Source organism: Sapajus apella, unplaced genomic scaffold (assembly GCF_009761245.1).
Source record: "Sapajus apella isolate SASKATOON/1434 unplaced genomic scaffold, GSC_monkey_1.0 scaffold5, whole genome shotgun sequence".
NCBI classification, from domain to species: domain Eukaryota; kingdom Metazoa; phylum Chordata; class Mammalia; order Primates; family Cebidae; genus Sapajus; species Sapajus apella.
The window spans coordinates 49,345,161-49,350,213 of NW_022436945.1; positions in this window are offsets into that span (position 1 = coordinate 49,345,161).

Below are 5,053 nucleotides of genomic sequence, written 5' to 3' on the forward strand. Positions count from 1 at the left end.
GGTCTTCATCTCTTGACTTCGTGATCAGCCCACCTCGGCCTCCCAAAGAGCTGGGATTACAGGTACGAGCCATCGCACCTGGCTAAGTGTAGCATTCTTTCAAATACTTTTAAAAAATGATATAATCATAGGTATATTCTCTTTTGGTCTTCTATTATGATAAATTAAATTTATTGTTTTCTTCTTGAGGCAAACCTTGAATTTAAAGGATAAACAACAGATATATGTGTGTGTGTGTGTGTGTGTGTGCACGTGTATATATGTATACGTATATATACGTATATATATACATATATATATACACGTATATATATACGTATATATATAGCATTTTACATGTAAATAAAACTTTTTTTTTCAGAAAAAAAAGTAATATTTTACCAAATACAAGCTGGATTGTGCATTTTTATTTATAAACCATAATGTATTATTGCATAGACTTTAATGTACTAAGTGTTTTAGATATTTATTGATGTGTAACAATCTACTCTACATTTAGATACATAAAAACATTTCCTATGTTATCATCTATCATAGTTAGAAGAGCGACTGGTCTCAACTAATTAGTCTTTGCTCAGTTTTTCATTCATACAGGGACTGAGGCCAGAGCTGTCTAGAAAACTTCTCACACACAGCTGGTGCCTAGGTTAGAAACTCTCTGTTGGGATTAGCTTAGGCTGCTAGAGCATTTTCCTCCACATGGCCTCCTCAGCCTGGCAGCCTCAGTGTAGCTGAACTTCTTACATGGTGGTTGGAGGCTCCCAGAGCTTGTGTCCCAAGAGAAACCAGCAGAAACTATAGGCATATTCTAACCTACCCTTAGAAATCATGCACCACCACTTTCACTATATTCTGATCATTGAGGAAGGCACAAGGCCTGTCTAGTTTAAAAAGAGGAGGGCATTGATTGACTCTAACTCTTCATGAGAGCCTCATCAAAGTATTTGTAGATGTGTTTTAAACCAACAGAACAAAAGATAGGCTATGCTTTTATTTAAGCTATAAATTTATGAAACTATTTAAAGTAAAATTATAACTTATTTAAATTCTGGACTTATAAAGTTGCAATGAAGATTTTGCACTTCTAAGACTTAATTATATTTGATTATCTCATGTAGAGGATGCTTCAACATGTTTTCTGTAACTGAGATAGGAAAATTGCACCAATATAAGGCCCATTTGAATTCTGATGTGTAGAAACTTAGTCTACAGAATTTGTAAGCGATTGAATGCATACACAAGTAGATAACAAGCCTAATCCTTTTCTGCCTCTTTCATTCCTGCACTACCTATTCACTAGGCAATAAAATGCACTATAATTTTGCACAAATTGAGAGACCCTTAGAAAAATATATTGAGATGCTACAATATTCTATGGTGTACTATTTCATGTTTTTGTTTCACATTTCACATGTTGGAAAATAATAATTTTAAAGTCATTATCTTTTTCCACAGCAGTAGTTTGGAGGAACAGGTGCTTGCCATCTCAGTCTGGAGCTCATTTCAATAAACTCAGATTGGCTGATTTTGTTTTTTTTAAAACATCACTATTAGTTGTGTCATTTGTTAGAGCCATTCTTTGCTGTTCTCACATCTGTCAAAGACTATACAAATAGCCCCGTAGAGGAAGCAGATGTTACCAAGTTGTAATTTAGTTGTTTTGCCTCATAGACAAAATGTGGACAGTAAACATCCTGGTCTGTTAAGCATCATTATCAAATGCAAATTGTTGATGAATTTTTTGATTAGTTTGTCACTGCTTTTGTAGTGCTATCTCAGTAATTAGTACTGGAGAAAGCAGTATTCTCAGAAGCTAAGCCCTTGAATAGGCACGTAGCTAGACAGCTAGGTACATAGCTAAGAAAGTAGATGGGCAGACGTAAAGGCAGATATAAAGATACACTTAGGTATTGATGTGTATAAAAGCTAAGTGTGATAATGTGATTAGACTTGTAATTATATAACAAGTGCAAAATTAATATGTAGACAAATTTATTTATCCACAAAAATGTTGCCCTACACATAAACTTTTTTGCAAAATAGAAACATCAAATATTGTTTACTAAAGAAAGAGGGCATATATACACTTTCGTGGAAAGTTAAATTCAAATTTTGTGTTCGATATTATTTTAATTTTTAGTTTGTTTATATATTTTAGGCAAACTTACTGAAATTTGTGAATAAATAATGGACAGATTAATTTAGAGTTATATATTATATTTCAGTATTTTCATTTCTCTGCTTATTTATTTATTTAAAAGCCCAAAACATAAGTGAACTGAATGTAATTTTGGGTTTGGTATAACGATTGACACATTTTCTGCCTAATCCTTAGTGGCTATTTTATCTAACAGGATTTTTTAAAACTTATTTATTTTACTAAATATCCCTCTTTTCAAACTAGAATGTAAGTAAGCCCCTTGAAAACACAGCCGTTTGTTCCATAAAATCCTAGAGTAGAGCCTGCTACGATGTAGGTGCTCTATAAATGTTTATTGAAAAAATTAAACAGACGTCATAAATATAAATGAGGGAATAAATTAGTTTTTGAATTATGACATGCAGTTTTTGCTCAGAGGTATTGAAAATAATATACTGCTACTACCATTAATAATAATGATATTATGATTATGATGATAAAATGAAAACTAAGAAAACATAAAACAATAAGTAAACAAATGAAGATCAGAGCATATTCTACAAGTGCAAAAAAATTAACCTCTAAAGAAATATTTTATGTGCCAATATTGAAAGACAATTACTCCCTTTATATTTGAAATTACAAATATAAATTTGTTAATTTAATGAAAATATTGATGTTATGCTACATTGTCTGAACAATTTTCTTACTTTCCTGAATATAAATATATATTTTTTTTACTAAAGTTATGAAGGACAGCATGATTATTTTCCTACAAAAAGTGAAAACCTCATTTGTTATTACTCTATTATTTCAAACTAGGTAAATATCCTTCTATCACATAAAAATAAAAAGTTACCACCCACTTTGATGTAATTGAATATAAAGCCTGGTAAAACTACTTTTAAATAATAATTACCCCAACAAATAAAAATGCTAATATATTTCCCATATCTCTAATACAAAGGTAAATTGGTTATTAATTACATGTATGTTGTACTCAGACATACCTAAATACTTTGGAAAATGACTTTAAGGAATGAATTTTACCCTAATAAAATGAAAGTATCAGTGTGGTCAGTAATTTTCTAAGCTTTTCTGTGTTTCCCCCAAATCATTAATATTTCAAAATCTATTGGTTGTTTTACTTTGTTTTCACTATATCAAGGACTGTAGTTTTTGAAATTATCTGAGATTTCATTAATTTGAAGTGCATTTAAACTTTAGTATAATCTGTCACTTGTAATTGCTTTTAAAGTGATTTTATTGATATAAGTCACTTGATCATAGCTAAAGGTGTATTTTATTTAATTTGTTGAAGCATGACCTGTATTTATTATTGTGCATTAACTTCAGAAGTTATTGGGAATTCTTTTTTCCTTCAATGTACTTTTGCTCCTTTATAGAAACCTCTCAGTTACCTGTCATAAAATGAATAAAAATAGTACATGTATACCTGACAGAAAACTAGCAGTTCATCCCAAATACTGCTGTAAACTGTTTTTTGGTTTTTTTTTTAGAAATGGGTTAAAATAATAAAAACGCTGTCAAGTATCTTAAGCAGTAAAATAGTGGCTACACGACTTAACCAATCAGCATCTTTCTTTAGACATATGGACATGACAATTAAAAATAAACATTTTAGTTTTGTCGTTTGTAGCCAGTGATGGTGGAGGAACGAGTATGGTACTGTGTTTAGTGAGAAGAATAACATGATAGAAAAGTTTCTGTGTCCTGAATAAGTCTTCACACTCTGAGTGGCTTGGTGTTATATGTATCACATGTTATAATAAGAAAAGTAATAGATAATAAACAAATATGTAGCAATTAAGCAGGATAGACTGCAAGGTTTATATAAAATTGGATATATAAGTTCTTCATTTTTATACCATAATAGAATACATTGAAATAATGCACACTAAATTGATTTTAGTCTGTTGTGAAATTCATTCTCACTACTAAGCATCAACTGTAAAATTTAAAAGAAATTTATAAAATGACCAGTTATACAAAATGCACATAAAATGAAGATTATTATGTTGAGGTAGGTTAAACAAACAACTAAGTTTTAGTAAGTAAATGTGTTGTCCATTTTATATTTTCATACATTAATAATATATACACTGTGCAGAACAAATAATTGTTGTTTATGGAATAGAATCAATGTTACATAATGGAAACTCAGAAAATGAGACCGTAATAGGAATAGTGGGTCACATTGGTGATAATATAATCAATTTCTTTGAGATTCACTTTTCATACCTGAAAGAGTTGGCTTACAATATGTTCAATTTAGACTCATTTCAATTCTCAAGTTCTATGATAAAAAATGCTGTGTCAGAACTGCCTGTCAAAGCTTAAATGTTTATGTTAGTTAACCAATTAGAAACGATTGGTAGCCTTTCTACTAAGGATAACCAAGAAACAATCTCCTTGAAGGCAATTATCATGCATGATTTGTCTTTGTGTTTTTAGAATCAAGTATTGTCTCTTACATAGGTAGTATGCTTCATATTGTTAAAAATAGTTATTTTTATAAGCATTCAAGTTAAAGTTTGCATTGGTATAAAGTATCAATTTAGAAATTTGGGGTTTTTATAAATATACGTCTGCAACATTCAGAGTAAAGGCTAGTTCTATGTAGAAAGATAATGGGCGCGGTGGCTCAAGCCTGTAATCCCAGCACTTTGGGAGGCCGAGGCGGGTGGATCACGAGGTCAAGAGATCGAGACCATCCTGGTCAACATGGTGAAACCCCGTCTCTACTAAAAATACAAAAAAAATGAGCTGGGCATGGTGGTGCGTGCCTGTAATCCCAGCTAGGCAGGAGAATTGTCTGAACCCAGGAGGCGGAGGTTGCGGTGAGCCGAGATCACGCCATTGCACTCCAGCCTGGGTAACATGAGTGAAACA